The 16,134-nt window shown below is 42.4% G+C and overlaps 18 non-coding genes across 18 annotated transcripts; 9 read left to right on the top strand and 9 right to left on the bottom strand.

Moving 5' to 3' along the window:
* Nucleotides 1–579: 579 nt before the first annotated feature.
* On the bottom strand, nucleotides 580–661 carry trnas-cga (transfer RNA serine (anticodon CGA)). The gene has a single exon. It is a non-coding gene; the product is annotated as a tRNA-Ser (tRNA).
* A 566-nt stretch (nucleotides 662–1,227) lies between these two features.
* Nucleotides 1,228–1,320, top strand: trnai-uau (transfer RNA isoleucine (anticodon UAU)). The gene is given in 2 exon segments: nucleotides 1,228–1,265; nucleotides 1,285–1,320. It is a non-coding gene; the product is annotated as a tRNA-Ile (tRNA).
* A 1,015-nt stretch (nucleotides 1,321–2,335) lies between these two features.
* trnas-cga (transfer RNA serine (anticodon CGA)) lies at nucleotides 2,336–2,417 on the bottom strand. Its single transcript has one exon. It is a non-coding gene; the product is annotated as a tRNA-Ser (tRNA).
* Nucleotides 2,418–2,983: 566 nt separating this feature from the next.
* trnai-uau (transfer RNA isoleucine (anticodon UAU)) lies at nucleotides 2,984–3,076 on the top strand. The gene is given in 2 exon segments: nucleotides 2,984–3,021; nucleotides 3,041–3,076. It is a non-coding gene; the product is annotated as a tRNA-Ile (tRNA).
* Nucleotides 3,077–4,091: 1,015 nt separating this feature from the next.
* On the bottom strand, nucleotides 4,092–4,173 carry trnas-cga (transfer RNA serine (anticodon CGA)). The gene has a single exon. It is a non-coding gene; the product is annotated as a tRNA-Ser (tRNA).
* Nucleotides 4,174–4,739: 566 nt separating this feature from the next.
* On the top strand, nucleotides 4,740–4,832 carry trnai-uau (transfer RNA isoleucine (anticodon UAU)). Its single transcript is given in 2 exon segments — nucleotides 4,740–4,777; nucleotides 4,797–4,832. It is a non-coding gene; the product is annotated as a tRNA-Ile (tRNA).
* A 1,015-nt stretch (nucleotides 4,833–5,847) lies between these two features.
* Nucleotides 5,848–5,929, bottom strand: trnas-cga (transfer RNA serine (anticodon CGA)). Its single transcript has one exon. It is a non-coding gene; the product is annotated as a tRNA-Ser (tRNA).
* A 563-nt stretch (nucleotides 5,930–6,492) lies between these two features.
* trnai-uau (transfer RNA isoleucine (anticodon UAU)) lies at nucleotides 6,493–6,585 on the top strand. Its single transcript is given in 2 exon segments — nucleotides 6,493–6,530; nucleotides 6,550–6,585. It is a non-coding gene; the product is annotated as a tRNA-Ile (tRNA).
* Nucleotides 6,586–7,600: 1,015 nt separating this feature from the next.
* Nucleotides 7,601–7,682, bottom strand: trnas-cga (transfer RNA serine (anticodon CGA)). Its single transcript has one exon. It is a non-coding gene; the product is annotated as a tRNA-Ser (tRNA).
* Nucleotides 7,683–8,248: 566 nt separating this feature from the next.
* On the top strand, nucleotides 8,249–8,341 carry trnai-uau (transfer RNA isoleucine (anticodon UAU)). Its single transcript is given in 2 exon segments — nucleotides 8,249–8,286; nucleotides 8,306–8,341. It is a non-coding gene; the product is annotated as a tRNA-Ile (tRNA).
* A 1,015-nt stretch (nucleotides 8,342–9,356) lies between these two features.
* Nucleotides 9,357–9,438, bottom strand: trnas-cga (transfer RNA serine (anticodon CGA)). The gene has a single exon. It is a non-coding gene; the product is annotated as a tRNA-Ser (tRNA).
* A 566-nt stretch (nucleotides 9,439–10,004) lies between these two features.
* On the top strand, nucleotides 10,005–10,097 carry trnai-uau (transfer RNA isoleucine (anticodon UAU)). The gene is given in 2 exon segments: nucleotides 10,005–10,042; nucleotides 10,062–10,097. It is a non-coding gene; the product is annotated as a tRNA-Ile (tRNA).
* Nucleotides 10,098–11,112: 1,015 nt separating this feature from the next.
* On the bottom strand, nucleotides 11,113–11,194 carry trnas-cga (transfer RNA serine (anticodon CGA)). Its single transcript has one exon. It is a non-coding gene; the product is annotated as a tRNA-Ser (tRNA).
* Nucleotides 11,195–11,760: 566 nt separating this feature from the next.
* Nucleotides 11,761–11,853, top strand: trnai-uau (transfer RNA isoleucine (anticodon UAU)). The gene is given in 2 exon segments: nucleotides 11,761–11,798; nucleotides 11,818–11,853. It is a non-coding gene; the product is annotated as a tRNA-Ile (tRNA).
* Nucleotides 11,854–12,868: 1,015 nt separating this feature from the next.
* Nucleotides 12,869–12,950, bottom strand: trnas-cga (transfer RNA serine (anticodon CGA)). Its single transcript has one exon. It is a non-coding gene; the product is annotated as a tRNA-Ser (tRNA).
* A 566-nt stretch (nucleotides 12,951–13,516) lies between these two features.
* On the top strand, nucleotides 13,517–13,609 carry trnai-uau (transfer RNA isoleucine (anticodon UAU)). The gene is given in 2 exon segments: nucleotides 13,517–13,554; nucleotides 13,574–13,609. It is a non-coding gene; the product is annotated as a tRNA-Ile (tRNA).
* A 1,015-nt stretch (nucleotides 13,610–14,624) lies between these two features.
* Nucleotides 14,625–14,706, bottom strand: trnas-cga (transfer RNA serine (anticodon CGA)). The gene has a single exon. It is a non-coding gene; the product is annotated as a tRNA-Ser (tRNA).
* A 566-nt stretch (nucleotides 14,707–15,272) lies between these two features.
* On the top strand, nucleotides 15,273–15,365 carry trnai-uau (transfer RNA isoleucine (anticodon UAU)). Its single transcript is given in 2 exon segments — nucleotides 15,273–15,310; nucleotides 15,330–15,365. It is a non-coding gene; the product is annotated as a tRNA-Ile (tRNA).
* Nucleotides 15,366–16,134: the final 769 nt, after the last annotated feature.

Genomic DNA, 16,134 nt, shown 5'->3' with positions numbered 1-16,134 from the left:
GCTTGAGTCAAGTTTTCACCCCATAATCTCCATCAGGAGGAGAGTCATTTGGGGACTGATTCAAAGAAGAATGAGGGACATGAAGATTTGGTCTAAACAGCAGCCAAAGTAAGACTTGTGCAGAAATATAACTATGATGACAGTAGACCAGAAAACATGACATGAATCCAGGTAACGAATCGGCATATTAAAGGCAGTCGGTGGAATTAGCAAGGGTAGCTGGTATAAGCATGAGGGAGGGTCAAATGAAGCAGGAAGATGCAGTATGAGAAGGGCAGTCACAAACCTCAGAGGAAAGTGTGGATCAGCCTGAGGTAGAGCAAGAGACACGGCAAGAGAGGCATCTGAAACAGAGATGGAGGGAAATGTTTGGGTTGATTGACGAAAGGGAGAGACAGGGAAGAATGGTTGATGGAAGGGTACGTTGGATGAATGAGAGAGAGATAGTTATCATTGAGCAAACGGAAGGCGTGATGGGGGGACGTCTGATGATGGAAGAAAACTTTGGAAAACCATCTAGAAGATGAGGACAATACCACCTGACATTCCAGCTAATGCCATGATACCACAGAACGTATTCGTAGTCGGCAGGATTCGAAACTGCGCGGGAAGAACCCAATGGATTTCGAATCCATCGCCTTAACCACTCGGCCACGACTACAACAAGTCTTAAGGTTGAACCCAAGAGTTTGAAATAGCACATCTCAGCTACAACTTTTCAACTATGATCACCAGGGCATACCACAAGAGACAGTTGACAATCCGGCCAGAAATGGAGATCAAACCCACACCCATACCCTAACAGCCTAAAACATCAGGAATATCAGTCGAAGCGGTGAGATTGCAACTTGCCTGGAGCTTCAATATTAAGAGTAACATTTTATACAAAATCTTTATTCAATTATCTGTTAACATCGTCATGAAATCTCTACCAGGAGAGAGTCTGAAGAGCACTGTTTTATAGGTGAATGTTTCAAAAGTTAATATCAAAAATGACTTTATCTCCTGTATGATGGTTTGTGAGTACACCCACGTGATGCGCTTCATTATTTTGGGACAAGATCTCCATGTGTTAAGTTCAGATATTTGGAAGAGGAATAAGAGACATATTGGCAGAGATGCAGGCTGGAAACCACACAGTTTCATTCGCTGTCATTAGCTTACCCAGTCCCAAGTTTATTGAAGATTCAAAGTGGTTTAAAGTCATAGCTTCACACCTTTACAACAGCTCCAGTGGTGCAATCGGTTAGCGCGCGGTACTTATACAGCAGTACAGGTGAAGCCATGCCGAGGTTGTGAGTTCGAGCCTCACCTGGAGCAAACCTTTGGCTATTTTATGACACATGTCATTCAGTGACCAACTGAGGTTTTGCAAAGTGTGGCTCACCCCCAATGTGAGCTGAAATGAGAAGCGTTAAGGGTTAAACTGCTGATATGATGTACTAGAGGTTCATACGGACTGAGAGGAGATTCCGGTTCAAAAGGTAAATAGAGCTGATTTGTGACCTGTTGAATATTAGCTCCCTTAGTATTCTATACTGCAGCGTTAGGTCATAAAACACAAAGAACTGACATAAAGGGTAAATGGAATAATTTTATGACTGTATGTTCTGTAAACTATAAACATTTAATAAATCCTATGGAGCTTAGGGGCACATTTGCTTAGACTTTGGAATAAACTGTTATTGAGTAGTATCCTGTACAAGGAGTCTGTAAGCAGTACATTAAATTATCAGATGTGACTGGTGATTACTGAGCTTGAGTCAAGTTTTCACCCCATAATCTCCATCAGGAGGAGAGTCATTTGGGGACTGATTCAAAGAAGAATGAGGGACATGAAGATTTGGTCTAAACAGCAGCCAAAGTAAGACTTGTGCAGAAATATAACTATGATGACAGTAGACCAGAAAACATGACATGAATCCAGGTAACGAATCGGCATATTAAAGGCAGTCGGTGGAATTAGCAAGGGTAGCTGGTATAAGCATGAGGGAGGGTCAAATGAAGCAGGAAGATGCAGTATGAGAAGGGCAGTCACAAACCTCAGAGGAAAGTGTGGATCAGCCTGAGGTAGAGCAAGAGACACGGCAAGAGAGGCATCTGAAACAGAGATGGAGGGAAATGTTTGGGTTGATTGACGAAAGGGAGAGACAGGGAAGAATGGTTGATGGAAGGGTACGTTGGATGAATGAGAGAGAGATAGTTATCATTGAGCAAACGGAAGGCGTGATGGGGGGACGTCTGATGATGGAAGAAAACTTTGGAAAACCATCTAGAAGATGAGGACAATACCACCTGACATTCCAGCTAATGCCATGATACCACAGAACGTATTCGTAGTCGGCAGGATTCGAACCTGCGCGGGAAGAACCCAATGGATTTCGAGTCCATCGCCTTAACCACTCGGCCACGACTACAACAAGTCTTAAGGTTGAACCCAAGAGTTTGAAATAGCACATCTCAGCTACAACTTTTCAACTATGATCACCAGGGCATACCACAAGAGACAGTTGACAATCCGGCCAGAAATGGAGATCAAACCCACACCCATACCCTAACAACCTAAAACATCAGGAATATCAGTCGAAGCGGTGAGATTGCAACTTGCCTGGAGCTTCAATATTAAGAGTAACATTTTATACAAAATCTTTATTCAATTATCTGTTAACATCGTCATGAAATCTCTACCAGGAGAGAGTCTGAAGAGCACTGTTTTATAGGTGAATGTTTCAAAAGTTAATATCAAAAATGACTTTATCTCCTGTATGATGGTTTGTGAGTACACCCACGTGATGCGCTTCATTATTTTGGGACAAGATCTCCATGTGTTAAGTTCAGATATTTGGAAGAGGAATAAGAGACATATTGGCAGAGATGCAGGCTGGAAACCACACAGTTTCATTCGCTGTCATTAGCTTACCCAGTCCCAAGTTTATTGAAGATTCAAAGTGGTTTAAAGTCATAGCTTCACACCTTTACAACAGCTCCAGTGGCGCAATCGGTTAGCGCGCGGTACTTATACAGCAGTACAGGTGAAGCCATGCCGAGGTTGTGAGTTCGAGCCTCACCTGGAGCAAACCTTTGGCTATTTTATGACACATGTCATTCAGTGACCAACTGAGGTTTTGCAAAGTGTGGCTCACCCCCAATGTGAGCTGAAATGAGAAGCGTTAAGGGTTAAACTGCTGATATGATGTACTAGAGGTTCATACGGACTGAGAGGAGATTCCGGTTCAAAAGGTAAATAGAGCTGATTTGTGACCTGTTGAGTATTAGCTCCCTTAGTATTCTATACTGCAGCGTTAGGTCATAAAACACAAAGAACTGACATAAAGGGTAAATGGAATAATTTTATGACTGTATGTTCTGTAAACTATAAACATTTAATAAATCCTATGGAGCTTAGGGGCACATTTGCTTAGACTTTGGAATAAACTGTTATTGAGTAGTATCCTGTACAAGGAGTCTGTAAGCAGTACATTAAATTATCAGATGTGACTGGTGATTACTGAGCTTGAGTCAAGTTTTCACCCCATAATCTCCATCAGGAGGAGAGTCATTTGGGGACTGATTCAAAGAAGAATGAGGGACATGAAGATTTGGTCTAAACAGCTGCCAAAGTAAGACTTGTGCAGAAATATAACTATGATGACAGTAGACCAGAAAACATGACATGAATCCAGGTAACGAATCGGCATATTAAAGGCAGTCGGTGGAATTAGCAAGGGTAGCTGGTATAAGCATGAGGGAGGGTCAAATGAAGCAGGAAGATGCAGTATGAGAAGGGCAGTCACAAACCTCAGAGGAAAGTGTGGATCAGCCTGAGGTAGAGCAAGAGACACGGCAAGAGAGGCATCTGAAACAGAGATGGAGGGAAATGTTTGGGTTGATTGACGAAAGGGAGAGACAGGGAAGAATGGTTGATGGAAGGGTACGTTGGATGAATGAGAGAGAGATAGTTATCATTGAGCAAACGGAAGGCGTGATGGGGGGACGTCTGATGATGGAAGAAAACTTTGGAAAACCATCTAGAAGATGAGGACAATACCACCTGACATTCCAGCTAATGCCATGATACCACAGAACGTATTCGTAGTCGGCAGGATTCGAAACTGCGCGGGAAGAACCCAATGGATTTCGAGTCCATCGCCTTAACCACTCGGCCACGACTACAACAAGTTTTAAGGTTGAACCCAAGAGTTTGAAATAGCACATCTCAGCTACAACTTTTCAACTATGATCACCAGGGCATACCACAAGAGACAGTTGACAATCCGGCCAGAAATGGAGATCAAACCCACACCCATACCCTAACAGCCTAAAACATCAGGAATATCAGTCGAAGCGGTGAGATTGCAACTTGCCTGGAGCTTCAATATTAAGAGTAACATTTTATACAAAATCTTTATTCAATTATCTGTTAACATCGTCATGAAATCTCTACCAGGAGAGAGTCTGAAGAGCACTGTTTTATAGGTGAATGTTTCAAAAGTTAATATCAAAAATGACTTTATCTCCTGTATGATGGTTTGTGAGTACACCCACGTGATGCGCTTCATTATTTTGGGACAAGATCTCCATGTGTTAAGTTCAGATATTTGGAAGAGGAATAAGAGACATATTGGCAGAGATGCAGGCTGGAAACCACACAGTTTCATTCGCTGTCATTAGCTTACCCAGTCCCAAGTTTATTGAAGATTCAAAGTGGTTTAAAGTCATAGCTTCACACCTTTACAACAGCTCCAGTGGCGCAATCGGTTAGCGCGCGGTACTTATACAGCAGTACAGGTGAAGCCATGCCGAGGTTGTGAGTTCGAGCCTCACCTGGAGCAAACCTTTGGCTATTTTATGACACATGTCATTCAGTGACCAACTGAGGTTTTGCAAAGTGTGGCTCACCCCCAATGTGAGCTGAAATGAGAAGCGTTAAGGGTTAAACTGCTGATATGATGTACTAGAGGTTCATACGGACTGAGAGGAGATTCCGGTTCAAAAGGTAAATAGAGCTGATTTGTGACCTGTTGAGTATTAGCTCCCTTAGTATTCTATACTGCAGCGTTAGGTCATAAAACACAAAGAACTGACATAAAGGGTAAATGGAATAATTTTATGACTGTATGTTCTGTAAACTATAAACATTTAATAAATCCTATGGAGCTTAGGGGCACATTTGCTTAGACTTTGGAATAAACTGTTATTGAGTAGTATCCTGTACAAGGAGTCTGTAAGCAGTACATTAAATTATCAGATGTGACTGGTGATTACTGAGCTTGAGTCAAGTTTTCACCCCATAATCTCCATCAGGAGGAGAGTCATTTGGGGACTGATTCAAAGAAGAATGAGGGACATGAAGATTTGGTCTAAACAGCAGCCAAAGTAAGACTTGTGCAGAAATATAACTATGATGACAGTAGACCAGAAATCATGACATGAATCCAGGTAACGAATCGGCATATTAAAGGCAGTCGGTGGAATTAGCAAGGGTAGCTGGTATAAGCATGAGGGAGGGTCAAATGAAGCAGGAAGATGCAGTATGAGAAGGGCAGTCACAAACCTCAGAGGAAAGTGTGGATCAGCCTGAGGTAGAGCAAGAGACACGGCAAGAGAGGCATCTGAAACAGAGATGGAGGGAAATGTTTGGGTTGATTGACGAAAGGGAGAGACAGGGAAGAATGGTTGATGGAAGGGTACGTTGGATGAATGAGAGAGAGATAGTTATCATTGAGCAAACGGAAGGCGTGATGGGGGGACGTCTGATGATGGAAGAAAACTTTGGAAAACCATCTAGAAGATGAGGACAATACCACCTGACATTCCAGCTAATGCCATGATACCACAGAACGTATTCGTAGTCGGCAGGATTCGAACCTGCGCGGGAAGAACCCAATGGATTTCGAGTCCATCGCCTTAACCACTCGGCCACGACTACAAGTCTTAAGGTTGAACCCAAGAGTTTGAAATAGCACATCTCAGCTACAACTTTTCAACTATGATCACCAGGGCATACCACAAGAGACAGTTGACAATCCGGCCAGAAATGGAGATCAAACCCACACCCATACCCTAACAGCCTAAAACATCAGGAATATCAGTCGAAGCGGTGAGATTGCAACTTGCCTGGAGCTTCAATATTAAGAGTAACATTTTATACAAAATCTTTATTCAATTATCTGTTAACATCGTCATGAAATCTCTACCAAGAGAGAGTCTGAAGAGCACTGTTTTATAGGTGAATGTTTCAAAAGTTAATATCAAAAATGACTTTATCTCCTGTATGATGGTTTGTGAGTACACCCACGTGATGCGCTTCATTATTTTGGGACAAGATCTCCATGTGTTAAGTTCAGATATTTGGAAGAGGAATAAGAGACATATTGGCAGAGATGCAGGCTGGAAACCACACAGTTTCATTCGCTGTCATTAGCTTACCCAGTCCCAAGTTTATTGAAGATTCAAAGTGGTTTAAAGTCATAGCTTCACACCTTTACAACAGCTCCAGTGGCGCAATCGGTTAGCGCGCGGTACTTATACAGCAGTACAGGTGAAGCCATGCCGAGGTTGTGAGTTCGAGCCTCACCTGGAGCAAACCTTTGGCTATTTTATGACACATGTCATTCAGTGACCAACTGAGGTTTTGCAAAGTGTGGCTCACCCCCAATGTGAGCTGAAATGAGAAGCGTTAAGGGTTAAACTGCTGATATGATGTACTAGAGGTTCATACGGACTGAGAGGAGATTCCGGTTCAAAAGGTAAATAGAGCTGATTTGTGACCTGTTGAGTATTAGCTCCCTTAGTATTCTATACTGCAGCGTTAGGTCATAAAACACAAAGAACTGACATAAAGGGTAAATGGAATAATTTTATGACTGTATGTTCTGTAAACTATAAACATTTAATAAATCCTATGGAGCTTAGGGGCACATTTGCTTAGACTTTGGAATAAACTGTTATTGAGTAGTATCCTGTACAAGGAGTCTGTAAGCAGTACATTAAATTATCAGATGTGACTGGTGATTACTGAGCTTGAGTCAAGTTTTCACCCCATAATCTCCATCAGGAGGAGAGTCATTTGGGGACTGATTCAAAGAAGAATGAGGGACATGAAGATTTGGTCTAAACAGCAGCCAAAGTAAGACTTGTGCAGAAATATAACTATGATGACAGTAGACCAGAAATCATGACATGAATCCAGGTAACGAATCGGCATATTAAAGGCAGTCGGTGGAATTAGCAAGGGTAGCTGGTATAAGCATGAGGGAGGGTCAAATGAAGCAGGAAGATGCAGTATGAGAAGGGCAGTCACAAACCTCAGAGGAAAGTGTGGATCAGCCTGAGGTAGAGCAAGAGACACGGCAAGAGAGGCATCTGAAACAGAGATGGAGGGAAATGTTTGGGTTGATTGACGAAAGGGAGAGACAGGGAAGAATGGTTGATGGAAGGGTACGTTGGATGAATGAGAGAGAGATAGTTATCATTGAGCAAACGGAAGGCGTGATGGGGGGACGTCTGATGATGGAAGAAAACTTTGGAAAACCATCTAGAAGATGAGGACAATACCACCTGACATTCCAGCTAATGCCATGATACCACAGAACGTATTCGTAGTCGGCAGGATTCGAACCTGCGCGGGAAGAACCCAATGGATTTCGAGTCCATCGCCTTAACCACTCGGCCACGACTACAACAAGTCTTAAGGTTGAACCCAAGAGTTTGAAATAGCACATCTCAGCTACAACTTTTCAACTATGATCACCAGGGCATACCACAAGAGACAGTTGACAATCCGGCCAGAAATGGAGATCAAACCCACACCCATACCCTAACAGCCTAAAACATCAGGAATATCAGTCGAAGCGGTGAGATTGCAACTTGCCTGGAGCTTCAATATTAAGAGTAACATTTTATACAAAATCTTTATTCAATTATCTGTTAACATCGTCATGAAATCTCTACCAGGAGAGAGTCTGAAGAGCACTGTTTTATAGGTGAATGTTTCAAAAGTTAATATCAAAAATGACTTTATCTCCTGTATGATGGTTTGTGAGTACACCCACGTGATGCGCTTCATTATTTTGGGACAAGATCTCCATGTGTTAAGTTCAGATATTTGGAAGAGGAATAAGAGACATATTGGCAGAGATGCAGGCTGGAAACCACACAGTTTCATTCGCTGTCATTAGCTTACCCAGTCCCAAGTTTATTGAAGATTCAAAGTGGTTTAAAGTCATAGCTTCACACCTTTACAACAGCTCCAGTGGCGCAATCGGTTAGCGCGCGGTACTTATACAGCAGTACAGGTGAAGCCATGCCGAGGTTGTGAGTTCGAGCCTCACCTGGAGCAAACCTTTGGCTATTTTATGACACATGTCATTCAGTGACCAACTGAGGTTTTGCAAATTGTGGCTCACCCCCAATGTGAGCTGAAATGAGAAGCGTTAAGGGTTAAACTGCTGATATGATGTACTAGAGGTTCATACGGACTGAGAGGAGATTCCGGTTCAAAAGGTAAATAGAGCTGATTTGTGACCTGTTGAGTATTAGCTCTCTTAGTATTCTATACTGCAGCGTTAGGTCATAAAACACAAAGAACTGACATAAAGGGTAAATGGAATAATTTTATGACTGTATGTTCTGTAAACTATAAACATTTAATAAATCCTATGGAGCTTAGGGGCACATTTGCTTAGACTTTGGAATAAACTGTTATTGAGTAGTATCCTGTACAAGGAGTCTGTAAGCAGTACATTAAATTATCAGATGTGACTGGTGATTACTGAGCTTGAGTCAAGTTTTCACCCCATAATCTCCATCAGGAGGAGAGTCATTTGGGGACTGATTCAAAGAAGAATGAGGGACATGAAGATTTGGTCTAAACAGCAGCCAAAGTAAGACTTGTGCAGAAATATAACTATGATGACAGTAGACCAGAAAACATGACATGAATCCAGGTAACGAATCGGCATATTAAAGGCAGTCGGTGGAATTAGCAAGGGTAGCTGGTATAAGCATGAGGGAGGGTCAAATGAAGCAGGAAGATGCAGTATGAGAAGGGCAGTCACAAACCTCAGAGGAAAGTGTGGATCAGCCTGAGGTAGAGCAAGAGACACGGCAAGAGAGGCATCTGAAACAGAGATGGAGGGAAATGTTTGGGTTGATTGACGAAAGGGAGAGACAGGGAAGAATGGTTGATGGAAGGGTACGTTGGATGAATGAGAGAGAGATAGTTATCATTGAGCAAACGGAAGGCGTGATGGGGGGACGTCTGATGATGGAAGAAAACTTTGGAAAACCATCTAGAAGATGAGGACAATACCACCTGACATTCCAGCTAATGCCATGATACCACAGAACGTATTCGTAGTCGGCAGGATTCGAAACTGCGCGGGAAGAACCCAATGGATTTCGAATCCATCGCCTTAACCACTCGGCCACGACTACAACAAGTCTTAAGGTTGAACCCAAGAGTTTGAAATAGCACATCTCAGCTACAACTTTTCAACTATGATCACCAGGGCATACCACAAGAGACAGTTGACAATCCGGCCAGAAATGGAGATCAAACCCACACCCATACCCTAACAGCCTAAAACATCAGGAATATCAGTCGAAGCGGTGAGATTGCAACTTGCCTGGAGCTTCAATATTAAGAGTAACATTTTATACAAAATCTTTATTCAATTATCTGTTAACATCGTCATGAAATCTCTACCAGGAGAGAGTCTGAAGAGCACTGTTTTATAGGTGAATGTTTCAAAAGTTAATATCAAAAATGACTTTATCTCCTGTATGATGGTTTGTGAGTACACCCACGTGATGCGCTTCATTATTTTGGGACAAGATCTCCATGTGTTAAGTTCAGATATTTGGAAGAGGAATAAGAGACATATTGGCAGAGATGCAGGCTGGAAACCACACAGTTTCATTCGCTGTCATTAGCTTACCCAGTCCCAAGTTTATTGAAGATTCAAAGTGGTTTAAAGTCATAGCTTCACACCTTTACAACAGCTCCAGTGGCGCAATCGGTTAGCGCGCGGTACTTATACAGCAGTACAGGTGAAGCCATGCCGAGGTTGTGAGTTCGAGCCTCACCTGGAGCAAACCTTTGGCTATTTTATGACACATGTCATTCAGTGACCAACTGAGGTTTTGCAAATTGTGGCTCACCCCCAATGTGAGCTGAAATGAGAAGCGTTAAGGGTTAAACTGCTGATATGATGTACTAGAGGTTCATACGGACTGAGAGGAGATTCCGGTTCAAAAGGTAAATAGAGCTGATTTGTGACCTGTTGAGTATTAGCTCCCTTAGTATTCTATACTGCAGCGTTAGGTCATAAAACACAAAGAACTGACATAAAGGGTAAATGGAATAATTTTATGACTGTATGTTCTGTAAACTATAAACATTTAATAAATCCTATGGAGCTTAGGGGCACATTTGCTTAGACTTTGGAATAAACTGTTATTGAGTAGTATCCTGTACAAGGAGTCTGTAAGCAGTACATTAAATTATCAGATGTGACTGGTGATTACTGAGCTTGAGTCAAGTTTTCACCCCATAATCTCCATCAGGAGGAGAGTCATTTGGGGACTGATTCAAAGAAGAATGAGGGACATGAAGATTTGGTCTAAACAGCAGCCAAAGTAAGACTTGTGCAGAAATATAACTATGATGACAGTAGACCAGAAAACATGACATGAATCCAGGTAACGAATCGGCATATTAAAGGCAGTCGGTGGAATTAGCAAGGGTAGCTGGTATAAGCATGAGGGAGGGTCAAATGAAGCAGGAAGATGCAGTATGAGAAGGGCAGTCACAAACCTCAGAGGAAAGTGTGGATCAGCCTGAGGTAGAGCAAGAGACACGGCAAGAGAGGCATCTGAAACAGAGATGGAGGGAAATGTTTGGGTTGATTGACGAAAGGGAGAGACAGGGAAGAATGGTTGATGGAAGGGTACGTTGGATGAATGAGAGAGAGATAGTTATCATTGAGCAAACGGAAGGCGTGATGGGGGGACGTCTGATGATGGAAGAAAACTTTGGAAAACCATCTAGAAGATGAGGACAATACCACCTGACATTCCAGCTAATGCCATGATACCACAGAACGTATTCGTAGTCGGCAGGATTCGAACCTGCGCGGGAAGAACCCAATGGATTTCGAGTCCATCGCCTTAACCACTCGGCCACGACTACAACAAGTCTTAAGGTTGAACCCAAGAGTTTGAAATAGCACATCTCAGCTACAACTTTTCAACTATGATCACCAGGGCATACCACAAGAGACAGTTGACAATCCGGCCAGAAATGGAGATCAAACCCACACCCATACCCTAACAGCCTAAAACATCAGGAATATCAGTCGAAGCGGTGAGATTGCAACTTGCCTGGAGCTTCAATATTAAGAGTAACATTTTATACAAAATCTTTATTCAATTATCTGTTAACATCGTCATGAAATCTCTACCAGGAGAGAGTCTGAAGAGCACTGTTTTATAGGTGAATGTTTCAAAAGTTAATATCAAAAATGACTTTATCTCCTGTATGATGGTTTGTGAGTACACCCACGTGATGCGCTTCATTATTTTGGGACAAGATCTCCATGTGTTAAGTTCAGATATTTGGAAGAGGAATAAGAGACATATTGGCAGAGATGCAGGCTGGAAACCACACAGTTTCATTCGCTGTCATTAGCTTACCCAGTCCCAAGTTTATTGAAGATTCAAAGTGGTTTAAAGTCATAGCTTCACACCTTTACAACAGCTCCAGTGGCGCAATCGGTTAGCGCGCGGTACTTATACAGCAGTACAGGTGAAGCCATGCCGAGGTTGTGAGTTCGAGCCTCACCTGGAGCAAACCTTTGGCTATTTTATGACACATGTCATTCAGTGACCAACTGAGGTTTTGCAAATTGTGGCTCACCCCCAATGTGAGCTGAAATGAGAAGCGTTAAGGGTTAAACTGCTGATATGATGTACTAGAGGTTCATACGGACTGAGAGGAGATTCCGGTTCAAAAGGTAAATAGAGCTGATTTGTGACCTGTTGAGTATTAGCTCCCTTAGTATTCTATACTGCAGCGTTAGGTCATAAAACACAAAGAACTGACATAAAGGGTAAATGGAATAATTTTATGACTGTATGTTCTGTAAACTATAAACATTTAATAAATCCTATGGAGCTTAGGGGCACATTTGCTTAGACTTTGGAATAAACTGTTATTGAGTAGTATCCTGTACAAGGAGTCTGTAAGCAGTACATTAAATTATCAGATGTGACTGGTGATTACTGAGCTTGAGTCAAGTTTTCACCCCATAATCTCCATCAGGAGGAGAGTCATTTGGGGACTGATTCAAAGAAGAATGAGGGACATGAAGATTTGGTCTAAACAGCAGCCAAAGTAAGACTTGTGCAGAAATATAACTATGATGACAGTAGACCAGAAAACATGACATGAATCCAGGTAACGAATCGGCATATTAAAGGCAGTCGGTGGAATTAGCAAGGGTAGCTGGTATAAGCATGAGGGAGGGTCAAATGAAGCAGGAAGATGCAGTATGAGAAGGGCAGTCACAAACCTCAGAGGAAAGTGTGGATCAGCCTGAGGTAGAGCAAGAGACACGGCAAGAGAGGCATCTGAAACAGAGATGGAGGGAAATGTTTGGGTTGATTGACGAAAGGGAGAGACAGGGAAGAATGGTTGATGGAAGGGTACGTTGGATGAATGAGAGAGAGATAGTTATCATTGAGCAAACGGAAGGCGTGATGGGGGGACGTCTGATGATGGAAGAAAACTTTGGAAAACCATCTAGAAGATGAGGACAATACCACCTGACATTCCAGCTAATGCCATGATACCACAGAACGTATTCGTAGTCGGCAGGATTCGAACCTGCGCGGGAAGAACCCAATGGATTTCGAGTCCATCGCCTTAACCACTCGGCCACGACTACAACAAGTCTTAAGGTTGAACCCAAGAGTTTGAAATAGCACATCTCAGCTACAACTTTTCAACTATGATCACCAGGGCATACCACAAGAGACAGTTGACAATCCGGCCAGAAATGGAGATCAAACCCACACCCATACCCTAACAGCCTAAAACATCAGGAATATCAGTCGAAGCGGTGAGATTGCAACTTGCCTGGAGCTTCAATATTAAGAGTAACATTTTATACAAAATCTTTATTCAATTATCTGTTAACATCGTCATGAAATCTCTACCAGGAGAGAGTCTGAAGAGCACTGTTTTATAGGTGAATGTTTCAAAAGTTAATATCAAAAATGACTTTATCTCCTGTATGATGGTTTGTGAGTACACCCACGTGATGCGCTTCATTATTTTGGGACAAGATCTCCATGTGTTAAGTTCAGATATTTGGAAGAGGAATAAGAGACATATTGGCAGAGATGCAGGCTGGAAACCACACAGTTTCATTCGCTGTCATTAGCTTACCCAGTCCCAAGTTTATTGAAGATTCAAAGTGGTTTAAAGTCATAGCTTCACACCTTTACAACAGCTCCAGTGGCGCAATCGGTTAGCGCGCGGTACTTATACAGCAGTACAGGTGAAGCCATGCCGAGGTTGTGAGTTCGAGCCTCACCTGGAGCAAACCTTTGGCTATTTTATGACACATGTCATTCAGTGACCAACTGAGGTTTTGCAAATTGTGGCTCACCCCCAATGTGAGCTGAAATGAGAAGCGTTAAGGGTTAAACTGCTGATATGATGTACTAGAGGTTCATACGGACTGAGAGGAGATTCCGGTTCAAAAGGTAAATAGAGCTGATTTGTGACCTGTTGAGTATTAGCTCCCTTAGTATTCTATACTGCAGCGTTAGGTCATAAAACACAAAGAACTGACATAAAGGGTAAATGGAATAATTTTATGACTGTATGTTCTGTAAACTATAAACATTTAATAAATCCTATGGAGCTTAGGGGCACATTTGCTTAGACTTTGGAATAAACTGTTATTGAGTAGTATCCTGTACAAGGAGTCTGTAAGCAGTACATTAAATTATCAGATGTGACTGGTGATTACTGAGCTTGAGTCAAGTTTTCACCCCATAATCTCCATCAGGAGGAGAGTCATTTGGGGACTGATTCAAAGAAGAATGAGGGACATGAAGATTTGGTCTAAACAGCAGCCAAAGTAAGACTTGTGCAGAAATATAACTATGATGACAGTAGACCAGAAAACATGACATGAATCCAGGTAACGAATCGGCATATTAAAGGCAGTCGGTGGAATTAGCAAGGGTAGCTGGTATAAGCATGAGGGAGGGTCAAATGAAGCAGGAAGATGCAGTATGAGAAGGGCAGTCACAAACCTCAGAGGAAAGTGTGGATCAGCCTGAGGTAGAGCAAGAGACACGGCAAGAGAGGCATCTGAAACAGAGATGGAGGGAAATGTTTGGGTTGATTGACGAAAGGGAGAGACAGGGAAGAATGGTTGATGGAAGGGTACGTTGGATGAATGAGAGAGAGATAGTTATCATTGAGCAAACGGAAGGCGTGATGGGGGGACGTCTGATGATGGAAGAAAACTTTGGAAAAACATCTAGAAGATGAGGACAATACCACCTGACATTCCAGCTAATGCCATGATACCACAGAACGTATTCGTAGTCGGCAGGATTCGAACCTGCGCGGGAAGAACCCAATGGATTTCGAGTCCATCGCCTTAACCACTCGGCCACGACTACAACAAGTCTTAAGGTTGAACCCAAGAGTTTGAAATAGCACATCTCAGCTACAACTTTTCAACTATGATCACCAGGGCATACCACAAGAGACAGTTGACAATCCGGCCAGAAATGGAGATCAAACCCACACCCATACCCTAACAGCCTAAAACATCAGGAATATCAGTCGAAGCGGTGAGATTGCAACTTGCCTGGAGCTTCAATATTAAGAGTAACATTTTATACAAAATCTTTATTCAATTATCTGTTAACATCGTCATGAAATCTCTACCAGGAGAGAGTCTGAAGAGCACTGTTTTATAGGTGAATGTTTCAAAAGTTAATATCAAAAATGACTTTATCTCCTGTATGATGGTTTGTGAGTACACCCACGTGATGCGCTTCATTATTTTGGGACAAGATCTCCATGTGTTAAGTTCAGATATTTGGAAGAGGAATAAGAGACATATTGGCAGAGATGCAGGCTGGAAACCACACAGTTTCATTCGCTGTCATTAGCTTACCCAGTCCCAAGTTTATTGAAGATTCAAAGTGGTTTAAAGTCATAGCTTCACACCTTTACAACAGCTCCAGTGGCGCAATCGGTTAGCGCGCGGTACTTATACAGCAGTACAGGTGAAGCCATGCCGAGGTTGTGAGTTCGAGCCTCACCTGGAGCAAACCTTTGGCTATTTTATGACACATGTCATTCAGTGACCAACTGAGGTTTTGCAAAGTGTGGCTCACCCCCAATGTGAGCTGAAATGAGAAGCGTTAAGGGTTAAACTGCTGATATGATGTACTAGAGGTTCATACGGACTGAGAGGAGATTCCGGTTCAAAAGGTAAATAGAGCTGATTTGTGACCTGTTGAGTATTAGCTCCCTTAGTATTCTATACTGCAGCGTTAGGTCATAAAACACAAAGAACTGACATAAAGGGTAAATGGAATAATTTTATGACTGTATGTTCTGTAAACTATAAACATTTAATAAATCCTATGGAGCTTAGGGGCACATTTGCTTAGACTTTGGAATAAACTGTTATTGAGTAGTATCCTGTACAAGGAGTCTGTAAGCAGTACATTAAATTATCAGATGTGACTGGTGATTACTGAGCTTGAGTCAAGTTTTCACCCCATAATCTCCATCAGGAGGAGAGTCATTTGGGGACTGATTCAAAGAAGAATGAGGGACATGAAGATTTGGTCTAAACAGCAGCCAAAGTAAGACTTGTGCAGAAATATAACTATGATGACAGTAGACCAGAAAACATGACATGAATCCAGGTAACGAATCGGCATACTAAAGGCAGTCGGTGGAATTAGCAAGGGTAGCTGGTATAAGCATGAGGGAGGGTCAAATGAAGCAGGAAGATGCAGTATGAGAAGGGCAGTCACAAACCTCAGAGGAACGTGTGGATCAGCCTGAGGTAGAGCAAGAGACACGGC

The sequence above is a fragment of the Hoplias malabaricus genome, chromosome 7 (genome assembly GCF_029633855.1).
Source record: "Hoplias malabaricus isolate fHopMal1 chromosome 7, fHopMal1.hap1, whole genome shotgun sequence".
Classification (NCBI taxonomy): Eukaryota; Metazoa; Chordata; class Actinopteri; order Characiformes; family Erythrinidae; genus Hoplias; species Hoplias malabaricus.
This window is presented reverse-complemented; position numbering and strand designations above follow the sequence as displayed.